Below are 21106 nucleotides of genomic sequence, written 5' to 3' on the forward strand. Positions count from 1 at the left end.
GGTGGCGGCAGATGGCAGAACAAGGAGCAATGGGCTTAAGTTGCAACAAGGGAAGTTTAGTTTAGCTATTAGGAAAATCTGTCTCATCAGGAGGGTAATAAAGCACTGGAACAGGTTACCCAGAGAGGTGGTAGAATCTCCATCCTTGGAGGTGTTTAAGCCCTGGCTAGACAAAGCCTTGGCTGGGATGATGTAGTTGGGGACAGTCCTGCTTTGAGCAGGGGGTTGCACTAGATGTGACCTCCTGAGGTCCCTTCCAACCCTCATTTTCTATGGTACCTATGGGAGAAATGAGACTCTAGGACCCCAATGCTTCAAACCCCGCCCAGATCTTACTATGCTGGGGCTGTGTCTCCATGAGACACAACTGCACAGTGGTTACTAGGCATTTATATAAACACGCACTAAATAAATGCGCAGCAACCCAAGTTACTGTGCAGTAGTGCTGGCGAATGCCTTTTTGTAATTCTACTGCGCAGTAGCCTAATGCTACTTCACAGTAATGTCGCATCATGGTTGCTGCCACACGACACTACTGCGCAGTAGTATCAGGCTACTATGCAGTCAGCGTCTCGTGTAGACGCGCCCTGGGTTTAGAAGGTAAAGTGATAAGCACACCCTCCTGAAAGAGGTCCAAGATTATCCCACTACAGACTAGCATCTAGGTTCAAGAATGGGAAGACATTTATCTAACATTTATTTTTTAATCCTGTTGCTGACTTCTTGCCTTTCAAACCCTGAATTTTCCATGCCTCATTTCCCAAATATTTATCCTGATAACAAAACCAGGCTGCCTCTTAACTTTTTCAGGTTACTCCTCTAATGATAATACTGTTCCTATCCCATACAGGAGAGCCCCATTCAAGGCTCTTGTCCAGTTTCCAGTGCTTGGCAAACACTTGGTGCTATATTTATGGTTGAGGAGGGCACTGCAGTTATAAGTCCTTATTTTCCAGGTATTTATTATTTGCTGGGAGAAATGCTACTTTTTGGACTAAATGTTACTTTCTGGACTCCCCCCCCCCCAACAGCCCGAAAGTAACTCCCTTCCCACTACCCCACTTAAATTAGTTTTGCTTTATTCTGCTGTTTTTGTGTCAGCTCAGCACTAAAAATAAGTTCTCTTTTTGTACTTGTGGATTAGTATTGTTGCAGATGCTGTTTCACTTTCTGAAGTCTCCAAATATGGCTTTGATTTACAGCATCAGTCTTCATGCATACACAGGCCTCAGCTATAGTGCTTTGCTAAATCTGAAATTATGGCAGTGATGTAGGACTCAGGCCATTATTTTAGAAGTAACAAGGGATTTGGGGGGAGGGTCTATATTTTTGGGGCGCTCAACCGTGTTCAGCAGTAGCTCAGCACCCAACCCCTGAAAACACATTCACTTTTAAGGTGTGATGTTAACCCCAAAGCTGCTTTTGACAGTATGGGAATGACTACGGCATGCCATTGCTATGTGACTATCGGCAGCAGGAAGGTGTTATTCGTATATGCTCTTCAACCCTCCTTCTCCCCTCTTTCCGCACAAAAAAACAAAAATAAAGCATTTTTTGGATTATTCCTACAATCCTTTCTGTGTCCTGTAGCCATCTTTGCCACTAAGTGGTTGAATATCTTACAGTGCTGAGCACTTTGCAGATATGGTGAATTTGGGAATATACAGCTATGAGGATATGATGTAATAAATGTTACAACACATACAAAATATTTTAATTCCTACGGCTGGGAGAACTAGAATCTCTGAACTTCCAGATATTTTCAGTGAGCAACTGCTCACCAGGGCACCAGAGGGGAAAACCAGGAGTAAATTCAAACTCCTGGAAGCTTGATTCAGGCTCAACATTAGGAAAAACTTCTTCACAACTAGGGTGTCCAGACTGTGGAATAAGCTCCCCCTAAGGGTGGTGCAACTGCCTCCCCTGGAAATCTTCAAGAGGAGACTGGATGGTCACCGTGCTGGGGTCACCTGACCCCCCGTTATCATCCCTGCTTGGTGCAAGGGGCTGGACCCGATGATCTTCCAAGGTCCCTTCCGGCCTTACAGTCTATGAATCTATATTGGTATCTGAATTTTAAGCTTTAGTTCCACATATTTTAAACAAATGTAATGTAAAAAATAGAGTATTTGGCTATTCTAAAGGAAGCTTTTTTTTTTTTTTTTTTTTTTAGCATCTATAATTGGTAGTCATTTGATCTTATCACCTCATTTTCTTCAGTGACAACTTCATCCATTACACAAAAAAGATTATGAACACGCAAAACTACTCTTTTAACAGCTTTAAAAATTGCTCTTTAAAATGTGTTAGGTTAGGTTTCGTTTGTTAACTTGGAATACAATAGCACTTCCGAAAATTACTGCAGAGGAATGCAGTTCAAGCCTTTTCATATTTAGGTACTGAAATTCATGACCTAGCATGAGAAAAAAGGAACGGTGGGGCCTTGAAGTCAAACCACTAAGTGCTGTGACTTCAGCAGAGTTTGTAGGCTGCAGCAAAAGTGCTTACAGCGCGGCCCCGTCAGATTTCAACAAATCTGTGAATTCTGCTAAATACGTTGTCACAAGGGATGAAAAAGAAAATGAAAGCAGATTTTGTAAGCATTGGAATGGGTCAGTATACGGAAGAAAAACTTTCTCAGTACACCAAGGAGGTGATGGAAGTGGAGTGTGTGAAACCTCGAGATGCCACCTTTCCCTTTAAGGCAGCCCTGTATTGATGCTTCACCACATTGTTAGGCGGAAGACCTGTTTTGCTGCTGATGTGAAAAACTGAGCTTTTGGCCATGGGAGTCATTAAAGAGCCCATGATAATTAATGTACCTTCAGGTCTTCACATGAATGGCACCTGTAGAAGGGTAAAGAGCTTTATGGCATCACACGTCTGCATAGAAATGGTATTCCATGCTAAATGAGACCAACAAAGAAAATTAAGGTAGCAAAACCAGAAGGGGCACTGATCACTGGAGGGTTGAATACACCATACTGGGCTGTAATGTTTTTCGGGATGCTGATTATTGTTATGGTGGTCACAAACTTCCTACAGGCATTTCTACCACCAAATGGCAACATCCAATATGCTGGCCTATTCTCCACTACATCAGGTTGAGACTTCTTGGTCTGTGCCCTCATATTCCTACATAATCCCTAATCTGCCTGTGTTTATGACATCATCACCTACCAAGTCATTTGTCATCGCTTTCACTACAGCATTGATGCTTCCCTGGGTACCTGGCTCTTGAGAATAATGCTGTAATGTCTAGTTTGGTATGTACAGTGCATGAAATCTTGTCCCATTTCTGGTCAACCAAACCATTATGGTACTATTTAAATCCTTGAGCAAGACTTGCATCTTCCACCATTTCCAAAACGAATGAAACAACAACTGAAAATAAAACTGATGCACCATCAAGTCTGGACTGACAAACTGGAAGATCCTTCTGCCATGCCTCCTCTGATTCCCATTCCCTTCCTATTGTTTAATTCTCTTTATTGTATCATTGAGGCAGGGAATACATCTCCTTCCTTAATCAAAATGCCTCTCATTTCTGTTAAATGCAAGGAGTTCTTTGGGTGATAACTTTTATTGGACCAACTACGTAGTAGATCTAGGTAAGCTTTCGAATGCAAGACCTGACGAAGAATGTTTTGCATTTGAAAGCTTGTCTAACTCCACTACATAGTTGGTCCAATAAAAGATATTCCCCTAAGAAATCCTTGCTTTTTGCATAATTTCTGGACCATCACAGATAAATCACTCTTACACTATAATGATAATTAATAAATAGTGAATTAACATTAATAATCTTTGCTCCTCAAGTACCTAAATACCTATACATAAGTAACTTCAGTAATTCCCAGAAATTCAGCCAGTGGAAGGTAGGACTTCCAACAAATTACATCACTCTGTCAACTGATCACTTTGCTATAACTCTATATTATTATTCCTGGAAATGCTAACTTCTGAAACGGGCCTTTGGAACATTTAAAAAATGGTGTTGACCACAGGGATAGGCAGTAATAGCCAACTATCCATGTGCCAATTGGTTAATGTTTGCTAGAGCATCACCATCACCATCATATTTCTCTGGCATTCACTCTCTAGAAATTTGGCCAAACAAGACCTGACCTGTTACTGAAAACCATATGATTGGAGGAGGAGTTCAGAAGAGTTTTAAATAGCAAACTCTGGGCTGAAACCTGAATAAAGGAACAACAGAGAGGAGGTGAAATAATACATTTTAATTAATGTTACTTAAAATATCTTTCCAGTTAAATACCACTTTGGGTGAAGGCTTCAAACTTGTCAAGCTCCTCTGACTGGTTTTGTAACCTAGCATGTCTGCTATCTAACTTTAATCTTAACTACTTCTTAAAATGACAACATTGAACAATGGAGCTCTGGAATACACAAGCCAAATTAGAAGTATGGGACTTCCTTCTTTCCATCATGTCTGTGAAAGTGTAACAGAAAGAAACTTCCCTGTAAGCCAGACGTAGCCTGAAGGGAAACAGTAACATGCTTTGGGACAGGGTCCTCACTGATTCATTCACTTCTATCAAATGCTGTACAGCCTCTTGGCTTCAAAAAGTATCGGTTTAAAACTTTCCTGGTTTGGTCTATTTTCATTGAGGTGGTGCTCGTGAGTAATTCCTCGAGTTCGATCAAAATTCCTCCTCGCCTCCAAACACCGCTGTTACTTATTTGCGTTGCTCCAACATTTAAGTCATGGTAGACTGGATCAACCCAACCTAAACGGTCTGATCTATTACATACATGGAAAATGAGACACCAGCAGCTTTTTAAATACCGTCTAAATGATCCTTCAGTACAGTACAGGGGCAAGTGAATTAGTGTCCTCCAGTGAAAACTGCTTTACCTTCCAGTCTCATCTAACACAGGAAAGGAAACTCAATGCCGGCTTGAAATGACAGAATTAAGCTCGATGTTACTTGCAAATTGATTCATTTACTCAACAGACTGAGATTGATCTGAGTTTTCTCTTTTGTACTGTAAATATAACGAGCATGTTCTGAAACAAATGAGCTAAAGTAAATTAGTCAGCCTGGGATACATTTAAAAAGAATACTATCTCTGAAAGTCCTTAAACAAAGTAAAATGAAATTACGAAACCCCTTAAGACTGAAAAGACGTTTCAGTGAAACTGAATGTGAAAGAAACACTTTATTTAAATAAGTACTTGCAGTCCCAGTATTGTGATGCAGTGCTGTTGTCTGAGAACACATAGGTGAAATATATTATAAACCCTGGTCAAACAAGCCAGTCTTTGCCATTGATCAAGCACAGACAAATGCCAACTACAAGGAAACAGAAAAGCCCATAGCAAGAAAATTAGACATTAAAAAAAAAAAAATTAAGTCTAAGGTCAGCATGTGAGAGCTTTAACCTTTTGGTGCTGCAGGCCAGATGAGTGGTACAGGGTTGGTCTAAAGCTCAATTCAGCATCCACATGCCAGGACTGGCCCTGTGCTGCTGAAACGGTAGGTACCCTGTGCTGCTTCCCTTGGCCTGCACCCTCAGATCCAGCCACCTCTCTGCCCTGTGCCGCCAGGTCAGGGCACCACGCCACTTCCCTGAGGCCATGGGATCAGGGCCCCATGCTTCTCCCCCAGCTCTGGAGCCCCATGCTGTCTCCCTTGGCTCTACGCTGCCTCCTTGAGTCCTGTGCTACCAGACTGGGCTCTGCCTCTGTGTGTCTGTATTGGGCTCTGTGGGACTCCCCTCTGCGTGCTGATCTAGCATACTATCTGGCCCGTGGGACTCCCCAGGGGTCCAGAAATGTGGCAGCAGGGGAGCAGCGTTTGCTGCCACTGCTCCCTATAACAATATTTTCAAGCCTGTGGGGACCACCGTGGGCTGGAGGGCTTGGCTCTGCAGTCTGGGGAGTCAAGCACTCCTGCTCTAATATGAACTTTTGAAAGTTTGGCCGTTCTCTTTTTAAATATTTTTATTTTAACACAAAGTGATAACGACAGACATTGGTGTTTTGAGACGAGCACAACTCCAAGTGACTTCTAGAGCTGCTCCCATGCCAGCCTGCTTGCACTCCGCTGCCATTTGCATGAGACTGGGAAAATCAACACGTCCCACTACCAATTTTTCACTTGCAAATGGCTGTTCTCACACATTCTGCAAAAAAAAAAAAAAAAATTCTCTGAGGGCCCTTTTACTATTTGACTTAGTGGAAGTAGACCACAGGACAGCCAGGCTAATTCACAGGCAGTTCAAGAACAGTTTCACTCGATTGTTTCTTTGCTGATTCTAAGCAGTTCCCTTATCTTTTTTCCTGTTTCAACTTTACTAAGTTACGTTAAAAAAAAAGAAACAAAATCACCCCCGCCCCCCAAACCTTCCCAGGGCTAGTTCAGTACATCTACTCCTCCCAATCTCAGTTTTCGCTCTTTCTTTGGTTGCACAACAGTTTAAACCTCACAGCTGTAGCTGGAGCTCTGAATGCAGCGTTACTAGTTGCAGTATCTCCTGGAACTGAAGAGAACGTGCATGCATTCCTTCTTGCAGCCATAGGAAATGGGACCCCTGGCATCCATGAGATAAGTGACTGGACACCCTTTGTTAGGATTTTAAGTTGCTAATTGAGCTCAGAGCTTTCACATCCTATTTTATTTACCAGAAGCATTAAAATAGTAAATAAAACTTGATGCGCTCAGTAAAAGAAATGTTGAACAAGAGTTACTTAAATTTTTTGGTGGGGGAAACAACACAGAGCACAAAACTGTGCGTGGCTGCAATAAATCAGCACACTGAAAAGAGTTTAATGAGGCCATTGAGTAGACGGTAGGAAAAGGAAGTATAAGGTCAGCTCTTATAGCATGAAGAAAATTGATTATATCTACCCCAACAGTGATAAATATAGTGATACCAGTTCAGCTGGATGGAAGAGCACTGAATTTACTAGCCTCCAGGATTAAAAGTAAGTTAAAACCCAAAGGTGACAAATTGAATTGGCATTAAGAATAATGTTGGACTTTGTAACATTTATTTTTAAATAAACGGTTATTATATTGAATAAGACGAAACTTACATTGAAAGGAAGGCTTTATTTGTCTCACACACAATCTTAACTCAATAAAGCAAACAAAGCTTTTCTCTCTCCCTAAATCAGTATAATAATGGCCGTTTTGTTTAAGCTGCTTGTTTGTATAAAAGCCTGAAGATATACAGACCTCAGGGTAATCCTATCGCTGAAAGTAAGGTCTAAATGAAAACAAATCTTACTCGCAGATCTCTATTTTGAAGACAGCTCTATTCAAATAGGTTACACTGATTATACTCCAAGATAACCCAGCACACCATTTAGGCGTGATCACTTTAGCAAACATGAGCTCAGCGTTGTAATTTTCTAGTCTTTCGTTTTCCAGGATTGCAAAGACCCCCACAACTACCTCATTAGATGGTTACATAACTTCGGGCCAACAGATTCTTCTGAGAAGAACGCGATGCGTAAGCCAATTTAAAAGCTTTGCATCAGAATCTCAAGTGATATTAGATTTTATTGCTCGTGTGTGGTAAAGAGCAGTTTACATATTCTCTCTCTTTTGTACATGTGTGCGGGCGCATGCACACACCCACACCCACACCCACGCCCACACACACACTTAGAGTACTGACTGATGGAAATCTGGTTTTTTTCCATCCCAAGCAACGTCCACACAAAGCTAATGAAAATGATATACAAAAGATGACCACAGGTATACTTTTCCGAAATGTACTATGGCCCCGACAAGGAAATTATTCATGTTTACCCAGGCTAAAAAAAAAAGAAAAAAAGACTAAACATCAGAAACTAAAAGACCAAATAATTTCAGGGTAGTATTTTCAACCAATTAGAATCCCGCACTGGTGAAAACACTCATTTGCAGTCATTTTCCACAAACAGACTGACGAGGGTGATCACCTTATGTTCACTGGTTGTAGGAATCTTTTTTTTTTGTTTAAGTTAGAAAATTAGGCCTTTTGGAAAACTCCTATTTTTTCCTTGCTGAAACCCCCCTTAGGAAAGGGCTGTAGAATGCCATTGAAATAATTGCTTGTGAGGCCCCCCCCCCTTGCCAAAAATTCTTCTAACTTCTCCCAAAGGAGGGTGGTAGGGACCTCACACAGAAGAATCTGGAGATCCAAGCCCCAAATCTTGTAACTCTCCTAGAGGTCCTAGACAACATACGGACATTCACGGAGTCCCTCCTTACTAATTCAGTGATTTTGTTGCAACCGGACCAGCAATCTTCCTAGTTTCCAGTGGCAACTTAACCACGTTCGTGTGGGGTCTGCAGCAAGAGGGGGCCGTGGAACACAAAACATCACTTGGAGATGCATTATCTTTCGTAAAAATATCCTTATAGGAAGTTTTGGGTCTTGGAAAGAATAAATCCATCCCGTCCATGGTTCCTCTTTCACCATGCTAATAAAACTCTTGTTTTCTAAGCTTGGTAAACCTTTGATCCCAAAGGGCCCATTTTCAGAGTTACACATGGATCCCATCATGAGCCTTTTGTAGGATCCCACAAAGTGGAAGAACAGTGCCATTATATACAACCTCTTCCTTTCTCCCTCCTATTCCGATCCACACGTAGATCAGAAAGAATCATTGGGATTACATGATAATCTGCTCCAGTCTGCTACATCCACTACAAGATCTACTCATTACAGGAAGAGCACAAGTTTTGACAGGTTTGCTGACAACAATAAGAACATTTATTAACACAACGGATGCCTACCAAGCCAGGAGCAATTTAGAGCAAGGATTAAGGAAACATAGGCAGCGATGTCCAAACCCTGAAAGGATGGATGGGTCACTTCAAGATATTAATCTCAGACTTCAGAAGCCATCTCATTATTTCCTCCAAACCCTTCCCTATAGTTTGTGTCGTCCCCCCCTCCAGAATGTCAAAAACAATTAGGGAAGAGGGAAGCAAGATTTATGAGGAAAGGCTGAAAGAACTAGGTTTATTTAGTCTGGAGAAGAGAAGACTGAGGGGGGATTTGATAACAGTCATCAAATACCTGAAGGGCAGTTAGAGAGGATGGAGACGAACTTTTTCACACCCCACAACTACACTGCTCCTGCTTCCAGTGTCTTTCATTCTCCATGCAGTTTATTCTTTTGGCTACCTTGCTCTCTTTGAATCTGAACCTCACCTTCCGGGCTGGATGAACCCTTTAGTGGGCCCTAGGCGAACAAACTCAGGGGCCCCTACTTAATATTGTAATTGATATTACTTTTTTCACTCAATAATTCTAATACGTAAAATAACCACAGCTGGGGCCCTTCTGCACTTAGGGCCCTAGGCATGTGCCTAGTTTGCCTATGCGTTAATCCAGCGCTGCTAATAGTTGAGAGAGTCTTAAACCATGAAGAAATGCAGGTTTATCTCCATTCCCATACTTTTTTTGCTAGCACAAACAACTCTGGATATTTTTGTTATCCATATAAACATCTAATCCTCCTTTTAATTTTGCCAAATTCTTGGCCAGAGGCAATGAATTCCACAGTCTAATTATGAATGGCATGAAAAGGTAGGTCTGATTCTGCAAAGTGAGGGACTTGTTGGTGCGGAAGCTATTCTTGAACCAATCTGCACATGTTTTGGTTCATTGCTGGGCTGATGTTGATTAGATAAATTCTTAACTTTTCTGAACCTGTTAATCTGGCTATACATCTGATGCAATGGAAAAGTGAAGGGTTTGATAACAGCAACACAACTGAACAATCATTATCTACATCTATACACACGCACTGGTTCTGATTCATACATGTCATTTGCTTATTTCTTGACAAATGACATTTCATGACACCACTGGTTAGCTCACCAAAGCTTCTGAACCTTGTATACCAGGGGAAATAAGAAATGGATTTTATTAAGTTTATTAGCAGCTAAAAACATGATACTTCAATGCTGCAAGTAAAGTAATCCACCTACACAATTTGAGTGGAATGAACATTTGGCTTCAACTACAGCTCATATGTAAAATATAAATCCAGTTTCTCTACTGGAAGTCCTTTGGGGTCTGTTTTTACACTACCTTGATCAAATCAAGAATTCAAGTTCAAGCTGGCTTCCATTCCCACCCAACCATGAAACTTATATGTCTGTAGTAGTGACACTACTCTTTCCACACCTCTTCACATCAATATTTCCTCTGGCTCCTCTTTTTAAACTTCTTTTCCTTCTTGCTTTGAGTTCAAATTTTAAATGATTGATAAAAAAAATACATTCAGAATACAATATTAATAAAATCCAATGAGAGATATCACCTCAAGAAGTCTTTACCTCTCAAATAAAATGTAGGAGAGACACTCAAACAACTCTTCAAAGAACAGTAGCTAAAAAAGTGCACCCAAAAAACAGCTAGAGCATTGCCACAGAGAGAAGCATATTGGGAATGGATGAAAAATTAAGGGAGGAAAAACAGACGATTCCATAAGAACATGTTAAAGATGACTACAACCTACGTAATACGCTATGAGAAAGAGCCCAGGAGGGTGTTCATCGGAGGACCCATTAGAAAAGTTGAATTTGTAAGTGTAGGGAAATCTCATCTTGTCCTGCTTGCTCACAAATTTCCAGTGGGATTATCGGCATGCTGCTTAACTTCTCCATGCCTTCCTGATTTCATTTGTTCAAGGAGGATAGGTTCACCTTCCTCAGATGGGTATAATGAGGCTTAGTAAATACGTACAGTAGTTTCAGATACTGGGATGAGAGGGGCTATTGAAGTCCAAAGAACTGGTTCTCTACATCCACTGCTGTATCCCTATGAACTATTTTCCATGTTCCTAGAAGAAAATGAACTTTTTTTCTCCCTCACGGGGCATCCCTGTGGCTGTGGAAACAGTTGAGGGGCAGACTGCAGTGTTGACATTGCTTCCACTAGGGCAGTGGTCTCCAATCTTTTTAAACAGGAGATCACCTTTGGCATTTAAAGGCAACCCAAGATCTACCATTTGCTGCTGCTGCCACCACCCCAGCAGATAAATCTGTGGGGAGGAAAGAGGGGGGCAGACTGAGGCAGAGGGAGAAAAATTATCTGGGGGCATGCCTCCCAACAGGTAAGTCCCACCCGGCTGGGGCCCCACTCAACTTACCCCTGCTCCTGCCTCTGTGGCATTGTCTTTCACTGCAGGGGAGCCCCCGCTCCTTCTCTCCCCCAAGGACTGACCTGCTGGGCTGGGGCATGCATGTGCATGCACATGGGCACTCAGCCCCCCGCCTCAGCCTCGGATAGACTCCAAGAGGCTCTGAGATCTGCCAGTGGATCGACATCCACTGGTTGGTGACCACCATACTAGGGGTCTCCAATGGCAGTAGAGAGCTCTGATGTTGGATCAACAGCCTGCTGGGAGAGGCTGCCCTCGAGCCCTTGGCTATACCCTTCCACTGGCCAGCCACACCCAACGTATAGCGACGCCAGGCGAGTCGATGCTTCCTGTACAGTGGGAATTGCAAACACTTGCGCTCATGAGTAATACTTCAGCTGACCATTTTCTGTGAATGCCAAAGTTTCTGCTTCCTATAGGGGAGCACGTGACACAGTCCATAAAACGCACGCTGCGCTGTCGGCGAGTGCTGTCCATAGACTGAGGAAACGATGGCTCTGATAAACTCATTCACCCCTAAGGAGTGGAGGCCTAGGCAAATATTGATCTGAAAGCCTATGGTTATGAGAACAAATGAAGGAAACCAAAAAGTGATGGATAAGTGGGAGACCACATCTGGATACTAATGGAGATAAAGCACAGAAGATAACAACCGCCTGGAGGCTGGACTGATACTGCTTCTGCCCGGCTCACAAATGGAGTGTAGGGAAACAATACCAAACCCCTGTTAATCAATCTTTCTCGTACAAGAGGGAGTTAAAACAGTTAATCTAGTATGCCGTCACTGGCTGGATACACCATTGTGCTGCTCTGAAAGTCAAACAGGTAGCTATAGCTCCTTATCTGGAAAAGTCGCCATGTTTTAATATATACTGCTTCACCCCACCCTTTTCAGAAAAGATTGATAAGCAAAACGATGATGCTTTAATGAGCTTAATTGCACATGCCTTATGTTCTTGCATCGGTGCCAACCAGCTACTTCAACATCCAGCAGTTGACTTAATAACTTCCCCCCCTTCCCCCTCACTCTGTTCAAGCCAAGCAGCATAATTATTCTTGTGGTAAACCCTTATTTCACTTTTCTTTTTTTCCAGAATTACTGTAAATGGGTATCTTTGAAAGGAGGGTGGCAGGCAGCTTTTGGTACAGTGCTTACCAAGAAACCCTTCATCAAAGAAGCCTTTGTGAGCATGCTCTGGACTGAAGCCAATCAGATCATCTTGCTGTCTGTCTCTGAAGAAAATTCGCCCCTGGAATGCAAGCCAAGCCAGGCTCTGTAGACAGGGTGACTGCACTCCTAGTCCAACCTGTCTTAGTTGAGTGAAAAAATGCTGAAGGGAAAATTACCTGTTTGGCTCCAGACTGAATTAACTTTTTAATATACAAGTATGTTTATTATTTTTCCTTAAAAGTGCCTGCCTATCTAATATATTCATTAATGTTATCTGGGCAGTACACTTGAAATATTATGAAAAATGTGCAAATGCAATAAGGCTACAGTGCTTGGAGGCAAAGCAAGATGTATTTTCTAATTATATGACAGAAAACGACATTGTTATTAACAAATGATAGTACAGAGTAATCTCTTTATGTTGCGCGAGTGTGTGCAGGGATGTTCTGTCCATCATAACCAGCTTATTGGCATAAGTGGGAGGCACCGATACCAATTTCCCTCTGTTCACCAGGCCACACACAAAAAAATCCTTAACCTTCAACCAGCTGGCCCACCCTGGGCTCTTCCTTAAGAAATTATGGAGGGATCTATTTTTAACTGCATAAAGCAGTCTCTCTTCCCAGATTACTTTGATTCAAAGAGGATGCTCCTCTTTTGTACTGGCCCTCTTTGTTGCAAGGACAGTAAAGATTCAGCATTGCAATGCGTCCTTGGAATATAACTCCTCCTGCTCCATCATCCTCCAACCACTTCCTGAGTCACTTAAGAAGGGAGATCTGTTGTAGCCATGTTGGTCTAAGGCCGAAGCAGACATGGTAAATGTGTTATTTATTTTTTATTAGACCACCTAAATAGTCAGCAAAATTGTTCTTTGAAAGCTTTCTGGCACAAACACGCTTCTTCAGGCATAGGAAAAGAAGGGATTCATTTCTAATAGTTAAAATCATAGGAGATGCAAGAGCTGCCTTCATTAGCGAGCCCTCTCATTGCTTTTCTCTTGGTCTGGCTGAGATCATCTCTGCCCGTCTTCCCAGCCCTTGCCATTATCTTGAATTCCTCTCTGCTGCCGCCACTCCCCTTTGCTATTTCCTTCTGCTCTGTGTGTACTCTTGACTCTCTTGTTCCTCTTTTTAGAAACACCTTGTAAGTGCCAGACAGGAATTTCCCGACACTATGTCCTGCATTAAGCGAGTGATAATAGCAGAAACAATAGGGAACGATGTCGGTAGGGTGCCCTGACAGGACGGCCGAATTTAAATGAGCAAGCAGCTTTGGTGGTTGGAATTTGTCAACTCTAAATGACTCTTCTTCCTGTATTAGCAGGCCTAGCTTAAGTGGAGCATGTCATGGTTTTAAATGAGCAATAAGAAAGACAGATCCTATGTGCAAATCATGTGTACAAGTAAACAGCCTCCAGAGCCACACGCACAAACCCTTCTCACGATAGAGTTCACTACTTTCTTGCTGCGGGAAGTAAAAAAAAACAACGAAAAGTTTTGAAACTAGGGAGATGCGAGATAAAACTTAGAGACAAAATTAAAAGATGTCATTGATGTCTCTATGTAAATATCCCCCTTCCCGATCTGTTAAACTTGCTCAAATTTTAAAACTCAATATTAAAAAAATAAATGAATTAAATGGCCCTACGACACATCTTTTTTTCCTTTTCCTTCAAAAAAAAAATTGCAATGGATTCCCTGGCCCCAAATTTCCCCTAGCATCACCCTTACATAGCAATCTGCCATGCTGCCTTTCAAAGCTGGAAATAATCTACTGAGGGACGGTACCTAAAACAGATTCTCAGACTGTGGTCTATGGAGCAGTGAGGGGCTGCTGTCAGCATTGGCTTGTCCAGGTGCTTACCAACTTTACAAGCTAATACTTTCCTAATATTAATGTTTCCTACTAAATAGCATGAAAGTTTAGTGATTGCAAATGAAAGGAGATGGGCAAATGAAGCAATCTCTTCAAGATGTGGTTTATGGCACGAGCAAATACGAGAAGCCCACTGTAGACGGCAGAGCGCAGGTTTTAATTATCGTTCTGATAACAGCTGTCCTTGTGACCGGGAGGACACATCACTGAAATCATCCCAGGCCTCGGTTTCATCAGTGGTAATGAAATAGCTATTATCACCCAAAATAAGGTGTAGCAAACCTTAGCGTACGTTCGCAAAGCCCAGGGCGATCTTGCAATGAAACATGCCGGAGGGTTGGTAGAGGTTGCCCCTCTTATTGCTCAGACAGACGTTGGGTTGGAAAAACAACTCCCATCACGCTTTTGTTTTTCCTTTTCCCTTTCGCCTGCCCATGGGGTAGCTGTCTAGGAGTCCTCTCTTGTTTTCTTCATGCGCCACAAATTCATTGTTACATGCGACGATCAGGTTTCTCCCGTTCCTGACAGGATTACGCTAAACTCTTATTACAACACACAGAGCATCACTGTCTTTCTGGATATGCACAAAAACAGCAATCATTTTTGGCTGCTTGTACCTTCCCCCCTCTGCTTTACAGACTAGAGTAGCATTAAGTTGTGCTTTGGATTACGCAGAAATATAATGTAATAATCTTAGTCGCCTTAAATGAGGATGGTCACTACCAAAGCTAATAGCTGCCTCTTGAGTTAGGCAGGCGTCTTTTGGAGTCAATCATTCTGGCACATCACACAGGCAGGGATAAAAACCCCCCTCTTTCTTACATGTACTAATTTGTCACAGGAATCAGTTCTCTAGATATTTTCTCTTGTGCCAATAGCTGACAGCCTAGAGAATATATATGTAAAAGGAGCCAGAGACTAAGGAAGCTGCAGATCATAGATTACAGTGTGAAGAACAGTCCAGAGAGCTCTATATTAAAAAAGGCCAGGTAGGAAAATTGGCTTCCCTCCAAGAGAGCGATTTCTACTCTACACTGTAGTTTTCCATATCCCAAATGCAATTTCCTAAAGGATATACCATTTATGGAGACCAGTATGATGAGTAAGAGTGTTTTCCTGGCAATTCTGCTCTGTGTTTGCCTGGCAGGGGACTTGACATTTCAGTGCATTCACAGGCCTAAATGGGACCAACTTAGTTTTTAACTTCAGGGTTAGGGGTTAGATGGCCCGTGGTTGTGACAAAAGGGAATGGAAAGTGCCTTTCACCTGCACTCACCATTTTTCCAAAGGGCTCTTTTGGAAAAGGGGTGGTTAATCTTTGGACCATCCATGTTTTCATTAAATGTGCATGTGCGGCAGTATTGCATCGCACAGCTGAACTGAACCACGGCTTTAAATACGTGCCCTGCAATATTGCTCGCAAGCTTGGCCAAATATCGATGGAAGACCTTAAACTTTCTACGCCACATCACTGATGTACCTGATCCTCTTAGTTGAGGTTCACAAGGACCTGAAGAAAGCTCCACGCCAGAGGGAGGACCAAGCTCAGCAGTGTCCCCTGATATGCAGTGCTTTCCTTTTCTCTTTTGGAGAACAAGGATAACCAATCTGTGACCCTGAAGAAGAAGTACAGAGCTGTGAACAGCAAAGGGATGTGTGCTTCTGTGTATCACCATTTTCTTCCATCTATGGGACTGCAACAAAATATGGCTATAGTTACTTTGCTGAGGCTATAGTTACTTACTCTTCTGTGAGGTAGGGAAGTTATGATGCCAGCATATTCAAAACCATGCTGTGCAAGGAAACTAGAGAAAATAGAAGCATATCTACATTAGGGCCCAACTGTCCATCACGGAGGACACCTCTTCTGGACTAGCAGCTATGTCAGCAGAATCGTCTAGTGTGGACACGGCCTTACTTTGCAGTCCGATTAGCACAATCGGTATACGCACTTTTTTTTCAGGTTGGTCCAATTCGGCCCAGGCTCTTTTCAGCACAATTAGTGCGCGCTCATTGTCGGACCCATGAAAGACAACGAGGAATTTCACATGGTGACACGCATAGCTCCCTCGGCTGGAAGTTTAGGAGAGTGGAGAGCTATGGAAATCAGATGCATAGTGAGGAAACACGATTTTTGGACACAAAACTGTGCTTTGTGCACTTACAGCTGTTCTACCCCCGCCCCGGAGACCCTATTCAGCAAAGTAACTGTAGCCATATTTTGCTGCAGTCCCACAGATGGAACAAAACGGTGATACACAGAAGAATTCACACATGACGGGCACCCGCCTTCCAGGGCTGTCAGCATCACACCTCGTCTTGCTGTAGGGATGGATGCTCACATTATATTATATCAACATTTATATGTTAAATAAATCAGGAGACTAAAAAAAAGCAGTACAAAACTGCAAACCTAGAGAAGGAGGAAAAATTCCTGACGGGAAACATTCTTCTTCAGGTCTGCAAAAAGCACAATACGACATGCTAGTCCATGGGGAATAAAAATAAAATATATATATATATATATATTTCCTTGCTCCATACCTATGACATGCTTTACTATGGTAGGTGCAGTATTTGTTTTTGACTGAATTGCTCAAGATCTATTTACATGGAGCCACATCTAACTGGATAACATTAGATCTGATAAAATTAAATTAGGAAACCCTAAATTAGCTACCCAGCCCCAAAATGACACCGTTTCACACCTTGCAGGATCTAACCCTGAAAACCTGATGAGCCTTGTACGTGCTCTCTCTTCTACTCTCCCTGTTGCATATTCCTGATGAAATCTCTGCTCCATCTGTTAAAATCTTATCTGACCTCTGTCTCCTGCTCCTGGTGCCTCCTTGAACTCACTGAAACTAGGCTCTCTTCCATTTGCTCAGCTCCAGTTACTCTCCTTTGCTCTGGTCTCATGAGTCTGCAGGCTTCTGCTCTCACTTTCTTGCAGCTCCTATTCCTTCACCTTCATTACGGTCTGTTCTTCATATTCCCTTTCATTCAGGGTGATCATTTTGATTTTCTTCGTCCTCCTCTCTCTTTCGCCCCATTGACTTCAGGGTATGGCTCTCATTCCTCTTTCATACATTCTTATTCGTACTGACACATTTCTTCCAAGGGCTGCATGGCTCCAATTACTTTCTCTGTGCTGGTAGTTCCCAAATGCCTCTCTGTACCCATGACCTCCTCACCTCAGTCCAGTCTTGCATCTCCACCTGTCTCCAGGACTTTTCTTCTGGGATGTCCAGTGATCACCACAAACCCAATCTTTTCCAAACAACAGAAAAAAATTACCTTACTTCTCTTTGCTCCTAAAATATTTCCTCCCGCAGAAAAGATAAGGGTGACCTTGACCAGGGGAAGACTCCCCGACAGTCAGGACTGCCCTATGAGAGTCCAGGGACCGAGAAGCCTGGGTGGCTCACATGCGCCTCCTGCTGTAATGGATTAGGAATGACATTCTAGGGGGTAAATTGGTATTTGACTCCCTCTACTGACATCTGCGGGGAATGACACACGGGGGCTTAACTCGCTCAAAAGCGCCATTCACGTAAACATGAACACTGGGTCGTGCAAACAGAACTGCACTGCACCACCATTTAAGTTCTGCAGCAGCCAACATTAAATCCCGTGTCGTGTACATACGCCCAAAGAGAGCACCTGTACTGAAAACACTGCTGCACTTTCTTTCTGTTTCCAAGGAGTAGAATCCCAGGATCATTTTTACCTCTTGCCTTTCCTTCGCCCATACGCAGACTCTCACTATATACCAGCTGTCTTGTTTCTCATTACATTGCCCACTTCACCCTTTCTTTGTTCCTATATTAGTAAAAAAAAAGCCTTGACCCTATAAACTGCAGTCATTTCTCATATACTATGGCCCTGTAGCCTTCCCTTGTACAGAATCTTCTCTCTCCAGTTGTCCGAAGTGCTAATTACATGACCCTCTGTCCCAGGCTCTAAACATAAAACCATTTTGACTGCCTGTACTCACTTTGGCCCAATATACAGATGTTTCCCTTAAAAATGTGCATACTTCTTAATGGATCATGCAGTCAATGTTGCATGTGCCAAACCCAGACATGGGTCTAGCACAAACCCTGGGAAGGATGTAATATGAATATTCAGTCTAACCAAGCCCACCTAAAAAGTTCTAGGTATTCTTTTCTCTCCTTCTTACTTTGTCAAGTATAATTCAGTTGTGATATGTCTGAGATAATTAGGCACTCAGCTTGGATCAGTTGCATAACTCATCTACAGGGCTAATAAAAACATCTTTACTCCTCCCTTTCTTGGGTATGTATAGCCACAGTCAGAAATTTACTGATCTATAGGAATTAGCTTGCCAACAAGAAGAGTTCAGTGAGCCAGCACTTTCCCTTCCACAAATAAGAACATAAATAAGAGTTTCTTCATGGCACTGTGTAGCTGGGAACACATTAGCACAGCTAATTTTGGCCTGACAAGGGCACTTAGGATTCTCTACATTTCCTGTACAGCTCATGCTTATCAGTTTACACTTGTTAGTGCAAAAATCTCCTTTCCTATCTTTGTTTCTGCCACTTCCCTTATCCTGTCACTCTCTTGGAGCAAGTGTGTGTGCTGGGCACTTCACCAGCCATTTCAGCAAACACACTCATTGCATCAGAGAGAGAGATTCACATGCGCACACAAACAACAGTAAGCTTCAGTGCAGCGCTTATCACAGAGAAAGGACAAGCCCCCCTACTGTACATACCGTAGCGCATGCTGCATTACACAAAGAAGATCTCTTTGCAGCAGCCTCCCTTCAGGGAGTGACAGGCAGCATTTAAATGGCATCCTTTAAAATAAATGTTTTGTTCACATAAAGCGCAGAGGAAAATATTAGTTGCAGTGATTCTTTTCTGCAAAAGGTGACATATGTCATTTCCCCTCTTGGGCCAGTGTGTCATGGGCTCAACCATGGTCAAAATGTCCTCAGGTCAAAGTTCAGGGTCACTAAACTGCCTCACCAGTGGGTGGAGTGTACCGACCTGCTGACAAAGCAGCTTCCTTTCCAAAGCAAGTGAAAGGAAACAATAGAAGCAAATCTTGATCACTGACATAATGGGGAACAAGAACACACAGAACCCCTCAGATCTGGGCCATTCTGGGGGTCTAATTTGTAAGAGAGGCCTGATTTACTTCTGGCTAAGGAGGTTTACAGCACTCAGGTGGAATCAGTGAGCAGGTGGCCAATGGTTTCCACTGGCCACGGGAGGAATTTGACCCTAACTTGGCCACTGCAATCAATGGGAGGAACCGGGAAATTGAAGGGAGGAAGCAGCAGGCTGCAGGAAAGGTGAAAGACTGCCCTGTTGGGAGGGCAGGTAAATAGGGACGTGGCTTTGCAAGGCTACAGGACTCCAGCCAGTCTGAGACAGATTCCCTAGGGAGCGGAAAGCCTGTTTTAAAGACTATTAGTCTACTCGGTGTAAAAACTGACCAAATCTCCTCAAGAGATAGGAAAATGTGGGGACAGATTGGTTGAGGTTTTCCTTCCCCAAGTCATTCTCCAGCATGTTTTTTTATGGAATGAGTCAAAGGGGCTGACCACAGCTCCCTAAGGAAAGAAAAGGTCAAGCAATGAGCAAGGTGGTTATCTAGAACTGGCCTAAGACGACCCACAGCAATAATCCTTAGCTAGAGGTTTAATTTCTGAATGTCAATAAAGATGCAACGGGCTCATTGCCACAGGGGAGGCCGTGACACTCCCCAGTGGCCTTGCCGCTCCTGCCTGGCTCAAGCTCTAATGCCACACTCCCTAGATTTGCTTGCCCACCATGCCTTGCTCTTAACATTATAGGTTGATTCAGGGAAGCTTCCAACAGGCCTTAGAGTAAGCCCTAATCCCAATAAATTCCCATTGGGTCTCTCCTGAGACCCCACTAGCCTTGATCTAGCCCTCAGGATTGGTAAATCCCTCTTGGCCTGACTTAAGGCACCAGGAGCCTTAAGGGCAAATTATGTGGCTCCTTTTTCTCCCTTACACCACACCCCAAGCCTCACGGGGGTTCTCTCTCATTGACATGACTATTTATACACTCGGCCCCCTTGGGCCCTCAGACCCTCTGGTCCCTTACTCAGTCTCCCCCTGCACTCTTGGACCCCTTGTCCCATGCATAGCCTCTCCTCCAGGCTCTTCGACCCCTGGTCACCCATACATCCCCTCCTCCGGGCTCTTAGATCCCTGGTCACATACACAGTCCCTCCTCCGAGCTCTTGGACCTCTAGTCCCCGTACACGGTCTCTCCTAGATTTCACAGACATTAGGGCTGGAAGGGACTTTGCGAGATCATTGGGCCCAGCCCCCTGCCGAAAGGGCAGGAAAGCCAGCTGGGGTCAGATGACCCTAGCAAGGTGAGCATCCAGGTGTTTCTTGAACGTATCCAGAGTGTGTGCTTGTACACTTCTGAGGGAAGTCTATTCCAGACTCTGGAGACTACCTTGGGGGTCTTCAAGAGGAGGCTGGATAGATATCTGGCTGGGGTGTTATGACCCCAACACTCATTTCTGCCCAGGGGAGGAATGATGATCTGTTTAGGTCCCTTCCGACCCTAAGCACTATGAAAATATGACTCAGACAGTAAAGTTTTTCCTTATGTCCAGTCTAAAACAGTCTTCTAGCAGTTTGTGGCCATTAGACCTCATCTTCCCTTGGGGTGCCTTGGTGAACAGATGGTTTCCCAATTCCTGATGCACGCCACTTATATACTCACAGGCTGCCATCAAGTCCCCCCTGAACCTTCTCTTCTCCAGGCTGAAGAGTCCCATGCCTCTCAGGCTCTCCTCATAAGGCCTGTTCTCTTGACTTCTAATCATGTGCATGGCTCTCCGCTGGACTCTCTCAAGCTTCTCCACATCCTTTCTAAAGTGTGGAGCCCAGAATTGGATGC

General features: G+C 43.3%; 1 protein-coding gene and 1 long non-coding RNA gene across 5 annotated transcripts in view; one reads left to right on the forward strand and one right to left on the reverse strand.

Annotated features, from left to right (window-relative positions):
* VTI1A (vesicle transport through interaction with t-SNAREs 1A) overlaps positions 1-21106 on the reverse strand; it is a 350990-nt gene that overhangs the window by 36878 nt on the left and 293006 nt on the right. The gene's annotated exons all lie outside the window — the stretch shown is intronic.
* LOC109324025 lies at positions 4630-20736 on the forward strand. Its single transcript, XR_002104826.1, has 3 exons — positions 4630-4642; positions 8900-8902; positions 20652-20736. It is a non-coding gene; the product is annotated as an uncharacterized LOC109324025 (long non-coding RNA).

This window comes from Crocodylus porosus, unplaced genomic scaffold, assembly GCF_001723895.1.
Source record: "Crocodylus porosus isolate Cpor-Errol unplaced genomic scaffold, CroPor_comp1, whole genome shotgun sequence".
Taxonomy (NCBI): Eukaryota; Metazoa; Chordata; order Crocodylia; family Crocodylidae; genus Crocodylus; species Crocodylus porosus.